The sequence below is a fragment of the Crocodylus porosus genome, unplaced genomic scaffold (assembly GCF_001723895.1).
Source record: "Crocodylus porosus isolate Cpor-Errol unplaced genomic scaffold, CroPor_comp1, whole genome shotgun sequence".
NCBI lineage: Eukaryota > Metazoa > Chordata > Crocodylia > Crocodylidae > Crocodylus > Crocodylus porosus.
Window position 1 is genome coordinate 47,326,966 of NW_017728949.1, and position 22,166 is coordinate 47,349,131.

The 22,166-nt window shown below is 40.6% G+C and overlaps 1 protein-coding gene across 1 annotated transcript in view; it reads right to left on the bottom strand.

Annotated features, from left to right (window-relative positions):
- Positions 1 to 21,069, bottom strand: part of CSRNP3 (cysteine and serine rich nuclear protein 3) — a 166,181-nt gene extending 145,112 nt beyond the window's left edge. The window contains exon 1 of the mRNA XM_019553595.1: positions 21,018 to 21,069. The gene's annotated coding sequence lies outside the window, so the exon portion shown is untranslated. The remainder of the gene's footprint in view (positions 1 to 21,017) is intronic.
- Positions 21,070 to 22,166: the final 1,097 nt, after the last annotated feature.

A 22,166-nucleotide genomic window follows, 5' to 3' on the forward strand; every position in this document is an offset into this window, starting at 1 on the left:
TAACAGCTGTTTGTTTTCAAACAGAACCTCTTCTTCTAAAACAGAGAAGTAGAAAAAGCACATACAGTCATGTTTTTATCCAGTAGTAAAAGGTAATTTTTCTGAAATCAGCTTCTGAAACTTTGTGTTTCTTGTGGGAGGAGAAGCAGTGTGTAGGGAGTTAAGAAAATTTTAAATTTGTAGTGTGTGAGGAAAGTGAATTCTCAATGCTGAGATGTAAATTTTATTGTTCCTAAGTGATCACATGCACCACTCCCGAAGAAGAGCGGGGGTCTGGGCAGAGGCCTCTAAAAGCACAAGCAAAAACCCCAGAAATGCTCAGCCTGCAGATCATAATACCCAAGGATCAGAAGACCACCAGGACAGAATAGAAGGGTATGATTCCTCAGAGGAAAACAAGCCATATAACTCTGAGAAAACCATATGTAAAAAGACAAGGATCCCTACCCCAAAACAGGTGATCTGGATCCCTTGAATAAGAAACCCAGGACTGATTACTCACACAATTTAGAGAAAGAGGAGAGTCCGTCTCCATTTTTGAAAGTTCATGATTAGTGTGAAAAAAAGAGGGGGATTTGGGGTGGTACTGGTAGGCATATACATCTCAGAAAGAGTGTGCAGAGCACTTTGAAAGATCATGATTATTGTGAAAAACAGAGGGGGGTTTGGGGTGATACTGGCAGATGTATACAGCTCAGAAATAGTGTGCAGAGTGCCTTGAAAGATCATGATTACTACCAGAGCAAAAGGGTAAATTTTCCTCAGACAGGAGGTAGTCTGTGTAACTCAGACAGCAGGTGTGGTCTGTATCATAAGAGGGGGAGTCATGGTAAACATGGGGGTAAGAATGGGTGGCAAACCAGCAGGTGGCTTGCAGGGCAAAAAGTAAGGGCCTGGTTAAAGAGGAGCATGGGGAAGGCTAAATACTGGTTGAGGAAAAAAAAAAAGAGAACCCCTAGGGATCCCTCAAAGTGCCATTACACTTCTCCTCCTTCCAGTCCTGACCCTTCACCAGAACCCCTGGAGCCAGAGAGAGGGGGTGGAGAATATGGTTTAGGAAGCCCTTTAGAGGGTCCCTCAAATGTACCCCAGCCTCCCAGACCTGACCTTTCACCAGGATCCACAGAGCCAGAGGGGGAAGATGGTGACTATGATTTAAGAAGAACGTTAGAGGGTCCCTCAAATGTTCCCAGACCACCCCCACCACCAAGACCTGAGGGGTCAGAGGGTTGGGATAACAAATCTGGTGTAGTAGACAGTTTAGAGGATCCCTCAAGCGCCTCCTGGTCTCCTGAGTCATCAGAGGATGTTTTACCGGATGTACATATGGTGCAGGTGAGAAGGCAAGAGTGGTTTGTAGCCAGATTTGCTGGCACAAGGTACACTGAGGAGTTCCGTTTTGTGAATTTGGAGTGTGTGCCATTACACATGGCATACGAAGCCATAACCCAAGGGGTGGAAGAAATTGTAGCAGAACTCCAACAGAGATTCACAGGCAATAACTATGTGCAGTTACCTATTCAGGCAGATAGCACGGCAAACTGTTTATACTCACGAGCTATTAATTTAAACAATTCGACCCCAGAGCTGTTTTTGGAGTGGTTCAGTAACCTGTTACAAAGCCAGAGAGAAATACTGCTCGATTTGACATTTTGGCTGGTTGTGGTCGTTGTGAAAGGCCGGGGAGGTAGAAGCCATAGAGTTATAAGCTCTATCTCCTATTTCCAGATCATTACTAAAAAGAGGAAATATTTAATTGACTTGAATACCTATGATACTAACCTGTGTTTGCAGGCAGTCTGTTGGCTGTTACTAAACATAGAGGGGCCAGAGATGTTGAGCTGCTAGATGGTGCCAAAGAACTGCATAGGAAATTAGGTATGTCTATATGTCAAAAGGTTATGCTCCATCAGGTACCTTTGTTTGAAGACCTTGAACAGCTTAACATTCACATAGTGATGCATAAGGAAAAACCTGGGTGGAATTTATTTAAATCACAGGATGCACCCAGATACCCTGACACCTGTTTTTTCTGCTACATGGTGAACATTATTATGGTATTTTGGATGTGAAAAAGGTGTTTGGCATGAGAAGTTATTGTGATCTTTGTCAGACGTTGTACAACCATAGCCACACATGCAGGTTCTGATGTTGTCTTTGCCTGAGCCCAAACTGCTCTGAAAACGTGGGCAGGACACAGAGGTGCCCTAATTGTAAGCTGTTCTGTCGTTCCAAAGAGTGTTTAGAAAGGCACGTGGCCCTGGCCTCTGAAAAACAGGTTGAATGTCTGACTAAAACTCTGTGCGATGAGTGTAAATCTTACATGGACAAAAAGCACGAGTGCAAGGGGTGGCAATGCAAACAGTGTTATGAGAAAATCACAGATGTAAACAAACACTAGTGCTTTATGCGTCAGATTAAAGAGCCTGAAGAAGGCGAGGGGTACATTTTTTATGCTTTTGAATGTGTGCAGGAGATGGGGTGCACGTGCCCAACTACATTTTTGCAATGGAGCTAAAGACAGGGGAAACAAACCGCAGAAAGCTTCAGGGAAAACCCCCAAAAGACTTGTAAAGCTAAGCCCAAAAAGCCAGAAAGCACTTGGGAGTTTAAGGGCGAAGAGTGCCTGTCTGATTTTATTAAGGTCTTTATGGATAAAAAGTTCAAGGACTACACCTTCATAGTTCACATCGCCAAAGGCTATGATGGTTACTTTGTTGTCAGTTATTGAAGGAAAAAATGGGCGTGAAGCTAATCACTCATGGCGATAAACTCACGTGTATTGAAGTGACCAGGCTAGGCATCAGTTTTATAGATTCTTTAAACTTTTTGCCAATGAAACTTAGCAGGCTTCCACAGGTGACGGGGTTTGAAGGATGCAAAAGTTATTTCCCACCTTTTTTTAACACAGCAGAAAACCAAAATTATGTGGGGCCTCTCCCAAAGATGGAGTATTACAGTGTTGAAAATATGATGGCTGGTGAGAAAGACAGTTTTTAGAATGGTGTCAGAATAACCACGATAAGACCTTTGACATACAAAAGGAGATGGCCTATTATTGCCAGCAGGACGTAAAAATTTTGAAAGAGACCTGCTGGGATGAGATTATGAACATGACACAACGGGTAGACCGAGTGAAAGTAGATGGTGAACTCCAAAGTGTAGTATGCTGCATAGATCCTTTCCAATACATCACTCTGGCCTCCATCTGTGTGGCCATGTACAGGTTTATGTTTCTGGAACCGCAGACCATAGCACTTCTCTCCCCGGACAACTGTCACAGACGGAAAAAGAGGTTTTCAACCCCATCTATTCATTGGCTAATGTACATTTTGGAGAAATAAAATATTCAAATTCAACATGCTTTACAGGGTGGGGAATTTCAGGTAGGCCTCTATTTTTTAGACGGCTATGCCAACATTGATGGGGAACCTACAGCTTTTGAATTTAACGGATTCTTTTTCCACGGTTAAGTCACTTGGTACAACGAGAAAGACCAGAGCCCATTGACAGGGACCACCTTCGGGTTTCTGAATTATCAGGCATTGCACAAGACCAATTATCTCAAGAGAGAGGGGTTTACCATTTGGGAGCATGAGTGGAGGGCTCAGTTAGAAACAGATGGGGAGCTGGCAGATTTTTTAAACAGGAGCCTGCTGCCTTCTCCACTGGTGCCTAGGGATGCTCTTTTTGGTGGGAGAACTAATGCCATCTGTCTATATTACCAAACTAAACCCAGAGAACAAATACACTATTGAGATTTTACCAGTCTTTACCCCTTTATAAACAAAATGAAGGAATACCCAGCCAGACATCCTGGAATCATTCATGACAATTTCCAACCCCTGTCGAGCTATTTTGGAATAGCCAGGGTGAAACTGTACCCACCGCAAAACCTTTTTTTCCTGTGCTACCCACCAGGGTGAACGGGAAACTTTTGTTTACGCTGTGCCGCCTCTGCACGGAAACAAGACAGCCAGAGTGCAACCACACTGATGAAGACAGGGCCTCCTGGGTACATGATGCACACCAGAATTGAATAAAGCTATCGCCAAGTGGTACAAAGTAGCTCAATTCTATGAAGTCTGGCATTTTGCTGAAAAGTCTAGCACCTTTTTTTCACACTACATAAAAATGCACCTCCAACAGAAGCAGAAAGCCTTGGGCTACCCCACCTGGTGTATTGACCAAGAAAAACAAGAGAGATATGTGGCCAATTTCTTGGAAAAAGAAGGAGTAACTTTATGCCCAGACCATATCAAACCCAACCCTGCAAAGCGCCAAATAGCAAAATTATTTCTAAATTCTCCGTGGGGTAAATTCGGTCAGAGAACTGACTTGCCCAAGCGTCGTTAGAGACCCCGAAGAACTCTTTGGCTACCTCTTTTCTCCTGCCAATGAAATTTCATCTTGCGACTTTATTGATGATGAGGCAGCCTCCGTGTCTTGGAAACATGCCAAAGAGCGTTATGCTTTCTCTGGTAACAAAAACATCTTTATAGCTCGTTTTACCACTGCTTATGCACGCTTAGAGTTGTACGAGCTGTTAGACAGCTTGCAAGACCGGTGTCTGTACCATGACACAGATTCTGTGATATTTGTGAGCCGCGAGGGAGTTTGGAACCTCCCGCTAAGTGATTATTTAGGTGAGCTCACCAGCGAAATCCCACCAGATGAACACATCACAGAGTTTGTGTCGGCCGGTCCGAAAACCTATGGGTACAAGTTGTCCAGGGGAAAAGTTTGCTTGAAGGTCAAAGGGATTACCCTGAATGTGGCCAACAGTGAAAAAGTCAACTTTGAAACCTTGAGAGATCTTGTTCTCCATTATGGGGCAAACCCTGCTATGGACACCCCTAAAACAATTGTGATGCAACAGTGCTCTATTGTCAGGAACAAGCAAGTAGACAATAGAAACCAAAACCTTGAGAAAAACGCAGAAAGTTGTTTATGACAAAAGGGCCCTCACAGAAAACTTTAACAGCCTCCCCTTTGGAAGCACCCCTTTTCTGTGATTTTGGCAGGCCCAAGCAACTGTGGTAAAAGTTACTTTATAAACCTTTTGGATCATGCTGATAAAATATTGTCTGTTATGCCTGAGAATATCATGTGGTGCTATAGCTGTTGGCAACCTTTGTATAAAGAACTGCTTTGTAAATATCCTTTTATCAAGTTTGTGGAAGGTCTACCAGACAGTCTCAACAATGACTATTTGTTTCCTCCTAATAAAAAAAATATGGTTGTAGTAGATTATTTGATGGACTCTGCCTGTGACAGCAGCCACTAAAACACCTTACGGGTATCTGGTGGTTGATTTAAATGCTTCTACTCCGGATGCTTTTAGATTAAGAACAGGAATTTTTCCTCCCGACCAACTGGCTGCTTATACTTATACTTATAAAAAAAACAGCGGGTGGGAATAAAAAGAGATGATGTAGCAGCAGCCTCTTCTCGAGATGGTGGAAGGGGAACATGTCTAGCTGTGTAAAAAGAAATTTGGCTCTCTTAAAACTGCTTCTTCAATCCACCCCACAGCAGGAAAAGCTATACTCTGCTCAGCCTCTACTGATTTAGTAGCGGCCATTTCAGAAATTGCTCTGAACACCTTAAAAGGAAACATCCCTTTCACACTGTATCAAATTCGTGTGCTGAAAAAGAGACACTGGATCATAAAAAACCTAAGTAACAGAAGATTACCTCTTAAAAAAAAGAAACAGCTGGTGAAACAGTCTGGGGGATTTATTGGATCTCGCCTAAGTTTTGCTCTTCCTCTGATTACGGCGCTTTTGGCTAGCTGGTGATGGAGCACGCAGAAAAAATGTACCTGGTGCCCAAACACAAGCTGGAACAATTAAGGGCTCCCCCACCGCCTCAGGAAAATATCAGAACAGAGGCAACCTACTTATTGGATGTTGAAATGAGGGATATTCTCCAAAGATCAGGTTTAGCAGAATATGATAAGGCTAAACTGTATGCACCCAGTGCTTCAGAAATACCTGACCTACGTAAAGCAGGGTGATCTGGACAGAGGGAAATTAACCCTATTTCTGCTGGAACAGACCCCCCTAGAAACCGCCCACAAAACCCGACAGTCATTCAGGAAGTATTGGATAACGTGCATGTCCGGTACAGGAAAATGCTAAGGTACTGCTCACTAAGCTGAGCCAGCACAAGGATATTTCTTCTTGGGATGATCAAGGTGGTTTTGTCTACAAACGGATGCTCATCAAGGGGTCTAACATGCTTGACTTGGTCTGGAGAACCCTTCAGACTCACTCCAGGACTACTAAACATCCTCATAAAGGCTGGGACATCTTTATGAAAGCCATGGCCGAGCTGAACGTACCATCTTCTATTATGGGCAACGTCATGAATCATGATCATCGGGAATGCCTGAAAGTATCTGACTCAGACCAAGAAACACCAACAACGTCGTCTAAGTGAAAATCTGTCTCTAAAAGCCATTGGCTCTCTATGTAAATTTTTACGCTTTGAAATAAACTATTCTATACTGCTATAAAGTTTTTGTCTACAGAGGATTTTTTGACTGTAAACACGTACACACTCACATTTAAATAACAACAACTTTATTTACACAACATCAGCTGAGTGTTTTATTTAGACAAAGAATTCATGAAAGTCATTGGAAGAAATACATGTCTGGGCATATCGAAGCATGTTTTGAGCAGGCCTGGCCACATGGAAATTTTTATATTTACTTTTTACAAAATGCATCAGCGCCCTATCATTTTGTGCTAAATTGTCCGAATAATACAATTTTAAAATCTGTTCAAACAATAACCCCTTGCTATGGTGGTGTAGGAAAAACACACAATGGTATCCGCAGGCAACAGACTGGTGGTCTTGTAACTATTTCATCTGAAAAACAGTGTCGGTAGCATTCGTGTTTAAAAACAACATAATGCTTTGAGGGAAGAGCTGTTCGTGGGGTGACTGTACGAGTCGAAAAATTCTCCGTGGTTCCGCTCCTGCAAGTAAACAGCCAACCAGCGTTCTCCAGGTTGATTATGCCGGTGCGTGTTGACCACCAAGCTCAGTGGCCTTTTAGACAGTCAAGTCTTAGGAAGCCAGTCACAGGGGAAAACATCTAAGTTTCTTTGGTGTAAGGGTCTGAGGATAAAACCCTGACGAGCTGTTAGGTGTCCATCTTCACGTATAGTCAAACAGGACATTTCTCCTCTGATTTATTTCTATGACATTGTCAAAGACCCTGTACACAATCATGTTAACCGTGGTGGGCAAAGCCGCAGCAAAGCGTATTTCTGCTCTCAGGTTCCTGGTTTTAATCAGCGAATAATGATCAGCACACTCCTGGTCAGGAGACAGGTCAAAGGCAAACAAGGTATACCCCAGAGCAAACTCCTCACAGTTGATTATCAGGGCCTGGTCTTTCGTATGTTTACCAGCTGCATGTATTCTCTCATGCAGTTACCATTCTCAAAGTCTGGTTGTAGGGGCTTTGTCGGGGTTTGTTCTCTATTGACATAGAGGGCCAGAAAATTAATATTGTAATGTTTAAAGTTAAAGGGGTTCTTAGCATAATTCCCGCTAAAGGCATTGTTATCCACGAACCTGATGACAATGAGTTTGGGCAACTGCCCCAGAAACAGATTCTCCTGGTTGCTGACGCAGCTACCAGCAGGAATGCTAAACACTTTCATACCTACGCAATCTATAGGGTATTTAGCATTGGCCATAAGCAAGGGCTCCGTGTGGCCCAGTTGGACACCCGGTGCTACCTTCACTTTTCTCACAAAAAGTGAGGCAGATGTGATTTTTAGTTTACAGGGGCCAGCCGCTGTGGTACCCATCAAGCAGAAGGCAACTTTGCTGCGTGTCAGCTTAATTTTCACATCCATACCATTCAGCAACAGTTTTTCTTGAAAGAACAAATTGCTATGGAGATGACCAAGCAGCTCTATCTTTTTGCTCTGGCCTGTCAGGTTTGCCCGTCTATGAAACCCCTGATTAATCGCCATCCCACGCAACCATTTCATGATGGCTGGGAGTATCTTTGTAAAACAAGCCGGCAGAAAATTGTGTGGCGAGGGTGTCATCGCTGTAGTTGAGAACCGATCTGATGAAAGCTCAGTAGGGGTAACAGTTGTTGCTCTGATTTATCAGACGGTCTCCCAGAGTGACATCTCTGACTGAAGACAGAGGCTAGTGAGTAATTCACCAAACCCACCACTGCCCTGGCATCAAGATCAGTTCCATCGCCTTTTACAATCTTGCAACAAAGGTACATCAGCATTTTGTTCAAATCCATGTAATCTTTGCCATTCCCAGCTATAAAAAAGTCAAGGGAGCTGGACTCGGTAATAGCCGAGAGTGGGGGGGATCTCAACATACAGGCTTTTCTCAATGCAGGTTTGCATAAGGGCTATTTGAAATATATCCAGTTCAGATTTGGCGCGTTCTTCAGACCCACAGTGAACAAAGGCCATAGCAATTAAAATATATTTCTGTTTCCTCCAGGAGAGCGCCCCTTCTTTCTCTCAGGCTGCTTCTTGGTTTTTCATGTCTTGCTGCCCCATTGACTTACCCTCTTCTTTTTAAGGGGTTGAGGAGGTCCTGCACATCCAGAGTCTGTTGTGTCTCTCTTTTAAGGCTCTTTCTTTGAATATACATGAGACCCGACCCCTCCTGCTTTGCTGGCTTGACCACCTTAGCTAGGACAGCTCGGGAGACATGATCAATCACATCTTTGGCTATGTTTTGTGCTGTGTTTTTAGTGTGGGGCTTAATAATCTCCAGACCCCGTCTCAAAAGCAGAACGGCTTTTCTAAAGAGGCTGCAAAATATGCCTCCCACACCAGCCCTGTACATCATGGGCAACCCCTGATATCCGGGAAGACCATACCCAGCCTGGGCTTTAGTAATTTCTGTACAAATTAGGGTCCCCATAGTTTTTTTACCATCACCATCATGCTTTTACTTATTTTAAAATCTCAAAGTCTTCCAGGGACATAGGTGAAGCTTAATGATCACCTTGCCAAAGCAAAATGAGACGTGTTTGTTCTGATCCATCTTTATTTCAATGCTGATTGTGTTGATGTGGTGCTGGCTGATGGGGACATAAGGCAGGTTGTCATATGTGATGGTCACAAACTCATTGTTGCTGCCACAGATAGGGACGCAGCGTAGCAAAGATACCGAAAACTCCCCAACAAGCTGATGTTCCACAACGTCCGTGTAGACATACAGCGAGTTGAACCCACCGGTAATATCAACAGGGAAGGGTGTTTTTTTAGCAGAGACTCTGGGTAACATTCCCAAAATATAGGCTAGCTCACCATGCGTATAAAAACCATAGGAGTTATCTTTGGATTTAAGTCTCACTTTCCTGAATGCTCGGTCATAGTGCATAACTAGTTTGGGTGAAGTAGGATTAGTGGTAATTGTATTGTTTATAAGATCCAGTAATTCTGTGATGGTTGTATAATACCCCCAAGGCAGGCTGTACCCCCATTTTTTAGTCCCAGAAATGATTTTGAAAGGTGTGTCTTCATGTTTTGTAGTTCTTCAGGTTAGAAAGAACTCTCAATAGGTTCATCTTCATAATCTTTTAGGCGGTATACAGGTGTCTGCATGTGTCTAAGGACTTCATCCACTATGAAAAATCTCATTGATGAATGTTGTTTTTCAAACCTCCCTTTGGTCCTAGACACTCTCACGTGGTCTTCTTTTCTAAACACGGGTGCTGCTGGTTTTATTTTGAAATAGTCCCCATACACAGTTTTCCACACTCTTTGAGAGTTTGAGAAGTTCACATCAACAGGCCTGGTGCAGATAGTTCTGTGAAAACTGTGGTTGTAACTCTTTATAAACTCTGGTAACACATCAGTGTAGTGAAAGGTGTTGGGGGCTGTAAAATACTTCCACATCTTTGATTTTAATGTTCTGTTAAAACTTTCTACCACTGTCACTTTTACTTCACCATTCGTCACAGAACGGTGAATATTATACTGTTTTAACAGCTTGCTTAAAGACTTATTTAAAAATTATTTTCCCTGATCAGTCTGTAATTTTCGAGGTACACGGCCCTCAGTAAAAATGGTTTTAAAGGCCCGAGATATTTCACCACCTGACTTGTCTTTTAGACCCACGGCCCAGGCATACTTTAACAATATGTCTATCGCTGTTGAGATGAACTTAACCCCACCATTGAGCTTGGAAAACTGCTGCATACCCACCAAATCTGCCTGCCATTGCACATCAATATCTGAAACAACAGTCCTGTTTCTTTTAAAACGTCTTTTTGCTGGTTTGTGTAGGGTGTAAGCATCCTGAGCTGAAAGCCAAGCGGCCACCCCACTTCTGTTCAGAACCTTATTCTGCCTTTTGGTGGCTTCAAAAACAGTATTCACCATGACAAAATTGCCAGCTTCACCAGAAGAGTAATAAACTTCCTTTAACATAGCCTCCTGTGTAGACATGTCCGGGAACCACTTCCCCCCCAACACCCACCCCCGTGCATTCAAATGTTTGAGGACAAATTTAAACCATGGCACAAAGATACCCTCTTCCAAATTCTCAACAACTGCCTCGAGGGTCTGGGCCTTTTCCATTTGCCTGTTCATTGGATCTTCCCGAACAGGGTCAGGCGTCTCAAAGAGTCTTTGAGAAAGGGGCCATGTTTCCTTCTCAAAACTATTTCTATGGTAACTCTTTCTATAAGGCCATCTTAGGGTTGTAGTGAGTGGGCCTATAGGCATTGTGAAAGAATCCATATTCGGCCCTGCTTGCCTTAGCACGGTCTCAGATAAACAGAGGGGTCATTTGGGAAAGCAGATAGAGCTGGTGGGGTTGCTGCCCAAATCCTGCCCCCTCTTCTCATTCCAATTGGTTCAGCATCATTTTTGGGAGGTCTGAGGCCTCTGAAACCTCTGCCAATTGGTTGGGGATAGTGGGGCAGGTTGTTAGAGGGGTCACACTACCACCCTGCCATCCCATAGACCACTCCTGTGCTCCGGTGGGGGGCTAAATCAGTCTGGGACCTGATAGGCCATAACTACACCGAGTGATCTAAGGCAGTTCTTGCAGCTTGAGTGGTTGGGCTTTGGGGGTCTGCATGGGCTGTCCTTCTGATGTCATGGACCATGTGGTACTGGTGTCACACACCACATGGTTGGGGATGGGGGTGGAGTTGATGATGTCACATACCACATGACTGGGGACAGGGGTGGGACTGGTGACTTTACACACCATATAAGGGGAAGGGGTGGGGCTAAAGGGCAGGACTTCTGGTCCCGCCCACCTGTCACATTTGCATTGAAGGGTGGTGAGCCTATGTACTACTGTACCATTTCAATTTAGGGAGGCATAGAATAAAACCCTTAGGACTAAGCCCCTGTCATGTGTACACATGCCCCATAGGTGGATCTATGTTTTTGAAAAGAGCTACAGAGTTTCCAGGGACATGTAATTGGAAGAGAAGAACCAGAATTAGCTAGCAGACAGCAAAATTGCCCTAAAAAACCAAAAATTGATTAATGGAACGTTATGACCATTAAAAACAGGACATGACTGTTAACACCTGTAGAATAAAGGAAAATGAACTCTTAAGTCAATTGACTTTCTAAGCTGCCTAAATAGTAATACTATAATTCCTGCAGCATGCTTCTGTCTTGAAAATCAGACATGCACCTGCCTTTAGGGGGGAGGGGCTGATTTTGGGGGGAAAGGCACGTTGCATGCAAGAACATATATATAGAACTGACAGGAGTTCTGGAACATACTTGAGAAATAAACCTCAGGTATATATAAGATATCCACAACAAAAATCAGCATAAATATGAAATAGGTCTCAGTGTCTGACACTACAGTACTATAGGTGAAAAACTCACTACAGAAATTAGTCATTGATTGAAACTCAGGAAGAGGAAGAGAAATACCTGGTGAACCCACACATTCTTTGAGAAGAAAAAAAATTCAGTACTTTCCTTCTTCAATAACTTGTTTTAATTCTTTCCTGGGATCCAGTCAAATATCATTGTAACAGGTGTCCGGATAGGAGCCTAAATAGATAAAAATCACCTTTTTGACCATAAAAAAAACCAAACCTAGAGGTTTAACCTATGAGCCACCTAGCACAGCACTTTGTCTTAGCCTCACAGTTACACTACCTGGGATGAATAGAAAAACACATAGACATGGCCTCTAAGAGTGATACATATTTGATTTCAAACAAAAATCAGTTCTTTAAAAATGAATGCTATCATTAACAGGAGGATGCAGGAAGCAGATGTTCCACATAAAACATTACTGCAAAGTACTCATCACAAACAACTCCCACCCACTGGCCAGTCAGCATGTGCCATAACATGCTAAGGAGTCTTGGAGGGTAATTTCACAGTTAAATCATGAATATTGATGCTCACAAGCAGAGACATTTGGATTAGCTGTTGTGAATAATATTCATTTTGAATTTAGAACTTCTTCTTGTCCACAAATTTGATTTTTACAGATATGTTTGGAACATCTAATTACTTAATGAATGGTTTACGCGAACAAATTTCAGCTGATAGAAGTGCTTGGAAACTGTTCACTTAATTATCTACTAATCAAGGTGTGAAATTGGTCACCTAAGTTATGTTCCTCACTGAGTGACAGAAACCTTTTACGCTGGAAAGCAATAAACAAATAGCAATAACGGAAATAGCAAGTATGCATGCTAACACATACATAACATTGTTGACATGCAAAAAAGAGTATTCATATAAATAACATCTTCAATGAAAACAAAAGCCATTTGTGTGAATGTATGACATAGAAAATAAAAAAGTGTAAGAACATGGATCAAACAGCTGTTTCACAAATACTGTTTTGTTGTAATTGGCAGGTCTACTCGCAGGCACCAGTTGTCTGAGTTAATTCCTGATAGTTTCGCTAGTGCAGTATGCATATTGCAGGATGACTACACCCAGAGCCTGCTTTATGTATATGCATACAGGCTGTTGTATTGCTAATGCCTTTCTGAAGGAATCTTGTTGCCAAGAACTCAAGACAGAGGCAGATATTAACCAAGGTGGTTGTGACTAACTGCATGGATAAAGCATGACTCTTGTGGCTTGCCAGATCCCTTGAAATTCCTTGATGGAATGTCAAACTGGTTTGTCTGCAAACCGGCTCATGAAAACTGATTGGAAAATATATCTTTAGGCCTGCAATTCCAATGCATGCACACAGGAGAGAATTCAATGGATTATGCTGGAGAATCTTTACCATCAAAATAACTAAAGCAGGCCTCCTTCCTGTCCATTTTTCTTCTGTGTCTGATAGTGACTCATTTGTACACAGAGATTATACTACTGCTACTAAGCCCAAACCATAATGAGTTTTTGAATGCATGTGCTGGATCTTTATAAATGTCCAGGGTAATTAATCAACTGATAGCAGGTGTTGTTGATTGCTATACTGGTGAAGGGACCTACGGGGCACTGCAAGTTGGTGCTTAGCCTGCAGAGGGCTGAGTCCCGGCTGAGGTAGTAAGCAGTTGAGAGTCTACCTAGGGGCCAGCTGCAAATGATGATCAGTGAAAGGAGGTGGAGCTACAGACAGAGTTAAGAGCTCCAAAGACAGAGAAAGACAGAGAAGATGCTGGCCTGCCCAGGGAACAGTACACAGCTTGGGTTGTCCCTCTCTGGCCTGAGGAAAGACCACAGGTGTTAGTTTTGTTTGCTATTTGCAAATTTTCCCGATTTGCTATGGGGGCAAGGTTCCCTCAAGGTAAAATAAACTAATTGAAAACCTGAACTTAGAGCTGATTGGCCTTGATAAGGCAGTTGGATGAGTGACCTACTTACTGGGCACATTTTTAGGTCTAGGTTTTCATGTCATCATTAACCATTTTGTGCACAGTTGGGTTTCATTGAGAAATTTATTTCCCATGTATCTCTCAGGCCAAGAGCAACTTTCTGTTCTCCTATGCATATTAGGTACACTTATGTATATATTTGTACTTTTTTTTCTTCAGGATCAACACAAACCCAAATCAACATTAATTCTGACCCATAAAGGAATGAAAAGCACTATTTATTTTTAAATAGTGGAAAATCTGTTATTAATAGCTGGGGTTTGATTGTGGAATGTTCTTTCTCCATAGGTCCTGATAGCAGTGACAGGAGTCAGCTCTCAGATGCTCTTTCTGAAATAAATGAAATACCTGGCTTGTTTGGACAGGGGCATAATTTAATTGAACTAAGGCCCAATACCCTATTTTCACCAAAACTAACCCAGAATTTTGTATTCAATCAATTCTAGATGAGTAATATAGCTACATTAATGTATTTATATTGTAAATAGCAATCATATTGATTTGGAAGGATTTCTGAGTGACTTTTCTGGACTTTTTGAAGGGCTCTTGGCTGATGTCTTCTCAGGAGTTTTGGCTGCATGTTCTTCTGGAGACTTGTCTGCTTTCTAGGGCTGTGCAAAAAGGCACTGTTCTGTTTTGCCTTGAGTTTCGAGGTTTTGACAGAACAGCATTCCATTTCAAATTTCATTTCAATTCCTTGCACCCATGTAAAAGGGAAAGCGGAGTTGTACTTCTACATTTCTAGTTCTGGAGCTTTCATATGAGATTGGACCAAAAATGAGATCTAGAAAAAGTACCTAGAGCATTAACATGGGAATTGGGCAGAATTCTGGAGTCCTGGGTCAAAGAAAATAGCAATCCAGAAACCCCCTCCTTCAGCCATGTAACCAAAAAACCCCTATCTTTTTTTCCAACCAAGCTCTGTAGGAAAACAGCACTTATACTTTAAATGGATCCCAACAGGGGCTGAATCCAGCTGAAATGCCGACTAGCTGCATAACACTCAGTGATAGCACTGAATCCAAAGCACAGCAGCCACTTTCATTCAAAAGTTTATCAGGGTCATGCTACTGCTAGTACTCATTTTAAATTAATTTACCTAGAGGTTAAATCACTAACTCAGAAACTGGATTATCTGGGAGGGCAGTGGGGAGTCCTGGGGCCCAGTTCCACCATCCACAGTATTTTTGTTCTTTTTCCAGACTGTCTAGTGCAGTATCTTGGGGACTAGTACAAAAGCTGAGGTTCCTCCCCCCTCACCAAGTCCCCTAAGGTTAGGATGACCATATTATGATTAAGGGAATTCAACATAGGGGATAGGAGTGCTGCTACTGCATGTCCATGCATTCACCTGACCCCACAGCTCCCAGGAACCCTGATGGCCGGCAGAGTGGAACAGCATGGATGTCTGCAGTCATGCTCCAACACCCACACACAGATGCTGCATCAGCTGGGTGCAGCCCTTCTCCATCACTGCCAGCAACCACCCAAGGCCACCATAAGCAGCATGAGCCTTGACGGCAGCCACGGCAGCAAGCCTCAGTCTCAGCTGATCTCTGCCCCCGGCAGGAGGAGCAGTGCCCAGCCCAGACCGCAGTCCCTCCTCCAGCTACTAGTTTTCAGTCAGAAGAGGACTCCAAGGTTTGGATCCTGAGTGACTGGAAGCACCTGAGTAGCCCTGAGTCAGGTGCTAAAGCTTCAGGAAGGGTGCTCTGCAGCACCTAACTCTCCACTAAGTATAAGTATTTTTTTAGAAGTACCAGATACTCCATTTCCTTGGTTTAATCTGCTGGGACCAGGCACATCCTTTTTGGGCACTGAAACACTTATGCTGAAGAAGCTTACGGTGTCCCAGGTCCTTCTCACCTCGCTTTAGCCAGAAACATTGTGTTTGACTACTTCAATAAAGTAGAATACTGCCCATAATACTTTCTAAAGTTAGTCATCTCCCCCTTAAGGCTTTTCATTCCAGTTAAATGTGGTCAGTTTGGCTTCTCCAGTTTAGCAAAACAAGGTGTGTGTATGTATAATGGAGGAAAGGAGCATCAGAGAAAGTGACTGTGGAGAACTAGAATGCAGGTAAACTTAAACCACAGCTCATAGTTTTGATTATGGATAGAGAGAACTTGCACCACCAATGCGTACTTGTGAAACCAAACACTGAGCTTATTACTCTCATTTTTCTAGTCTCCATTGCCTCAGTTTTAATTTATAGGACGTCCTCTGCATTGCTTCTATATAGAGAAATAGTTCAAATGCTCTTTCCATTGTGCATATCCTTGCCACTGCTTTTCATTTCCGGGAGTATCACTCCAAGGAGTTCAGAGATTAGAATCCAATCCATTTAAAATCAATCAGAATCCTAGCTAGCAATTTCTTGCTTTTCTGCACAGTTCAACCACTAAGAAGGTATAAAGGAAACTGACTACTTATATAGTTTAGGAAATCAAAGTTGGAAACAGTGAGATTAATACATTTATTTCCTTTTTGAGGATGATATGCATAGTAAAATATTGTCTTGACGTACATGGCGTGATATGGCAATAGATTAAGATTTAACAGCTGTTGTTTAACACAGCAGAATTAGATTTTTTCCTCTACTGACCTGAACAGTTAACGTAGGAAACTGATGAAAAAGCCCTAGTCTGGCAACAAATTGCAGCACTCCTGTGTGCTCTGAACTCACTGAGGGAGACGTTAGGTTAGGTTTCTGTTTCTCTGTGTTACCGTCATTATCCTGCATAACACCAACATAGTGACAGGCAGTGAGAGACAAACTTTCCCATTATTTTCAGTAGATAAAACTGTTTCTATTTCATTAAAAGGACTCATGCCAAACTGGCACAATTCCATTGCTATTAAGCTGACTCTTATTGAATAAGAAGCACTGATACCTCTTCCCCCCAAATATTGTTTTCTGATACTTCTCTGATAGCCATATATGAGCTCACTTTATAAATCTATCATGCTTATTTTATACAAGATGCATGAAAGTCATTATAAACAATAACTGTCTTTTTAAAAATGTGCTTGGCTTCTTTCCCATGTATTGTTATGCAACAGCTTATTTTCTTCACGGAAGTGTACTCTGATTAATTTTTATTATTCTTATAAAGAGTTACAATATATTATGAATTTTATAATCTATTTACTAATCCACCTGCCTTATTAATAATGTTAATATTCTTTTATAATGAAAATAACCAATATCATCTCTTCCCATTCATTTAAATTAATCAAAACTAACTCTTTCCTTTACATCATTTTGCTACCCTTCATGTTGTCATCCAAAATGAACTTACTATTAAATAATGAATCCATTGCAAATTATCTGTGTAACAGTAGTTTGAAATAATTTTAATGATATACTTGGCACACTGTAAAAGAGGATGTATGCCTCAATACTGTAAAAATGTTCAGGGCTTTTTATCTTTGCTAAAAACAGAACATGAAGATATCTAATGAAAAATGAAGAGAAATAGTCACTTTAATATACTGGGTTAAAAAAAAGGCCTGTGTCAAGAAAACAGAACAAACAAGAGTCAGGCAGTCATATAACAGAAACACTTGTTAAAGCAAAGAGAGGTCAGTAATTTTTTTTAAAATAGCAGAATTTTGAAAAACTAAAAACCAATTATTCCTGTGATATGAAAACTGTAAATATATTTTTTAAAACATGACAATAACCATTTCTTTAATGAACAAATGATGAACAAAGGATAAAATGAAACCGGCCCTGATTTCTTTGTTGAGGAAAACAGAAAAAAATGATTCTTCATAAAATGAAACTCCCTAGTAGTGCAAATAGATATTTCTTTAAGACAATTTTAGTTGCATTAATAACTGTGAGAACACAAGGAACCTTTCATTTAGACAAATTCTCAGGTAGCATTCACTGCTCATCATTTAGCAAAATTCCATCAGGATGAAACATTTTAAAGGAATGATTTATACAGAATATGTGAATAAAAGCAATTAAGTCATTATTGAATTCTGGAGATAAAGCTTCTTACCCTTTATTAAAGAGGGGGAGGGAAAGGGTAATATCTGAGGTAGCCTAAAAACATCAGAAGGCGGTCAACAATTGCTTTAAGTATTTAACAAGCAAGTAATAGAAAGAAGTGTAAACCCAACTCAACATTTTACAAGAGAAAAATAGACAGTAAACTTGTATTTACAAATAATGAATGCATGGAGAGGAATTGTTCTTAAAACTCAGGGCTTGCTATTGATCATGCTCTGTCAGTTGGAGTTTTGCCACTGATTTCAGGGGAAGAAGAATTGGACCCCATATACAGCCGTATTGCCACAACCACCACCAGTTATTAAGTTTTGTAACTATCTCACCTCCCACACATATATTTCTTTTTCAGTAGGTTCTGCAGCCAAGGCTGTTGAGCTTATCTCATATTCACAAGGCTGGTGAATGCCTGGCAGCAGCTGATAGGGACTGCTGGATAAGAAAATGTAGATCTGTAGTTCACCCAGAATGCCTGAATCATTAGGGAACTTTAAAACTGGTGACAATATACAGTAGTTTTATTCAGCATCTCTCTCATTGTTATTATTAAGGGGGAGATATTTATAGCCAGGGGAAGTCAAATCCATCTGCAGCAGTGGGTTTCCAAGGAGAAATCATTTAAATACATGTAGAAACTACTCTTCTTTCATCAACTCTTCTCGTTACCAGAGCTACGTTCAGTCAGAAGTCTAACTTTAAAATGATAATTTATCTAACTTTGAGATTAGGATGTACAAGATTCAAATTGTATTTTATGATTTGTCAAAACTGAGTTCCATATAAATAGAATAATTAATTTTCTTCAATGCTCCTGTAAATATATTTAATTAAAAAATTGGTAATATATGGGGGAAAAATGTGGTCATCTAAAAATATGCCACTGTTAAGGGTTGTTGCAATTTAATATTTTATTTTTAAAACATCCTAATTGTTAAGTATATAATTGATGTATCTAACATTTCTATTCAGATGCAGTTATGAAAAAAAAAAAATCAGTGTATTAAAAGAGTTCCTACTATTGTTTTATTTTTATTATAAAGCTTATGCCTCCAGATTTCTTACTGCTTATTTTGAGGAAGATCAAACTTACCTTAGTCTCCATCCTGTGGAGAAACCCCTGGGCGGCAAGGGCACCATACTGGATACTGGCAGCTAAGAAGATGTGTGAAGAAGTGGGAGGAGGAGAAAGCCAACCCTCTACCCAAAAATGTTATGTCTTTGCCATTTTTTTTTAATGGCGTCAGCTTTTTAAGAATTTGGGCCTAATTTAGCTTCTGCTGAATCCAGTGGAAGTGGGATCAAGCCCAATTAGTGTTTTTATCTTTCAGTTCTATACAGTTAAGTGCGGTTCCATTAGGCAGGTGCATGGGGTAGGTGGTAGTTTTATAAATACATTATAAAATTGCTCATGCACTTTTTAACTGAATACAGAAAGCACCTTCTGCATTTCTGTAGTTCAGCTTCATTGTTGCTAAAATGAATGGTGGTAATTAATCTCCTTATTGCATTTATTATTTACCCTGTTGTTGTTTTTTATTTAATCCAAAACTAGGGTTTTTCTATATAAGGATTAACAGTTTTTAAATTAGTTTTATTCCTTTGACAAAGAAGCGTGCGCTATTCTGTTCAGATCTTACAACAGTACTGAAATTAATGCTTGAGGAAAAAGTACACATTTTTAAAGCAAGCATTACTACAAATGATCTCTTTCAAAAGAACTGTATGTATATTTTCACAGCTGTCCACTGATTTACATGGAAAGTATTTTTTAATAATTTGACTTAACTAATTTGAGTTAGACCATCCAATGAGCAGTACCCCAAACAAATACCAAACCTACTTAGATAAGCAAGTATGTTTACCTTAGTATCTACAGTAGTCCCTTCTACTTCCATATATTTACTATAGGAAATGCCTTGACTGCTGTAAATACTCAGGTAATTGAGCTGCAAACATTTATTTAATTAAGACAACTAGTAAATTAAGCACTACTACTTTTAATTGCTGTAAGTAATGTGAAATCACTTAAAAACCTTAATATTTAGACAAAACAACAATAGCATTAAGCTATATCTCACCAACACTTTTTAGTCACAACTCAGTGATACAAATGGAAACTTCTGCTTACAGCAGTATTATATGGTCTGTTGACATGAAATATCATCCTGGGACATGTCAGTGAAGTAGAAAGAGTTCATGCTTGAAACCCTGGCCTTATTCGAGTCAGTGGAAAAACTCCCATTGACTTGAAAGCAACCAAGATTTTATTCCTGACTTCTATCTGATTGATCTATACAGATAGGTATATGATCCCCATCACTGTAATATCTGAATATATCTGCAGAGGTAATGCTGCTTACTATTGTTCAACCCAACGTTTCTGGATTAGAAATACCCTGGGAAAAACAAACATTTACAGTGACTCTTTTACAAACCATTTCAACATTTATTTCAGTTTGATACAGCTTGATATAAAATATTGTATGTGTTCAATAATGAACTAAAAAAACTAATATTAACAGTAACGTATTGAAGAATTATGATGTTATATGGTAGAGTTTTATTTTTCTATAATGGTAAGGATAATTGAAGTATTTGCACCATTTTATCTTATTCCAAAAATTAGCTTTTAAGTTTGTTTACTCAAAACTTCGAAGTGCTCAAAAATCCACAAAAACAATCTGTTGTATTTATTTTTCAGGTCCATTCCAACGCCATGCACAACTTAATTAACACAATAAATAAAATGCATATCGTTTACATGTGTTATATTTCCTGAAGTCCCTTGCAACCTTTTGTAGATTTTCCTGTGCTATATATTGCAAATAGACTATTCTGCCCATTCCGTACAAAGCCCTTGTTACTGAATAAGTTGTGCCTCACTGAGATGGACTGCTTACGCTGTCACAGGAGAAAGTTGTTAGAGAGAGTCAGACGTGCAACTGATTTCACTGTCTATGGAGCTCTTATCAGCTAAAACCTGCTATGAGGGAGGAATAATAAATCGCAAAGGTGCTTCAGAGCCCTTAATTCAGGACAAATTATGTAGGTGTCCTCACAAGCATTTTTATAACACAGAAAACACTGCAGCCAGGACTCAGAACAGCTATCAGTAAACAGAATTTCTGCCCCTCACCCCTCTCCCCTTCCCCTTACCTGTAAATTTGGTTTCTGTATTTCAGCTCCCTCAGTGAAGACTGAAAGCTTTACTCCTCCCTTCACTATCCATCAGCCAGCAGTCAACCAATAACTGAGAAGACATCCTGGCATCCTCTCGAACATGCTCTCTTCTGTACTTCCCACTCCCTAGCCCTAATTGCATACTGGCAAAATAATAGGAAAGCAGCAAGGGAAGAAAGGAGCACAATGAGAAAACAGCTTAATAAGCTACCTAGCAATCAGTGAAAGGCTCTGCACTGTGAAGGAATGATACAAAATTTAAAGGGGGAAAGAAAAGCTGTCTCCCTATTAGTAACCTTCAACTCCACCCAGTGACTAGCAATTTTCTTTCTCCTTCTGCTCTTTATTCCTGAGGAAGAGCACAGAAGTGCAAATATGTTTACTGTCTACAGGCTTTCTTAGAGACTGGCTTAGTTATCCAGAAGTTCAGGACAAAATGCTGTTGTACATTTTAAAAAAGTATTTTTTTTATTAGGGAGAAAACTGAGAGGTTCTTTGTGGAGTGAATATCAGAAATACTTTATCAAATTAGAGTAATTAAAAACCCAGTGACAGTAACTTCCAACTATCTTCAAGCTAATAAAACAGCTATTAATGTTATCTGTACAGGTCAAAGATGCCAAGGCAATAGCTGCACTGCAGTGACAGAAGGAATAAGGAAAAACAAAAATCAAGGAGGGAGGTGTCATGCTCATATTTGTTTAACAGAAAATGGTGGCTCTCTCAGCCTACAAAGATTACTTTTTGATCTATAATTTTCTTTGTCTATAATATGAATTTTTTATTATAGGAGGATTCCCACTCTATGCTCAAGTCTTAATTAGCACAGTAATTTATTTAATTTTGGGGAAGTATACTAGGAATTCAAGTTTTCAGCCTGCAATAAGCTCTCTGAAAATACCAGAGAGAGACAGAATAATTGGCAGACATTTCCTGAGTGGATGTTTCTCCTTGAAGTCTGAGATGCAGGTAGTGCTTGCATAGTATTATTTGTTGCGGTATTCCAGTCATGGACCAGAATGTCACTGTCCTTGGGTCAAAGCAAAGATTCATAGAATAACTGAATTAGGAACTTCCAAAGCATGTGCCTCAGTTATACTGACAGGTCCATTCATGATCTTCACT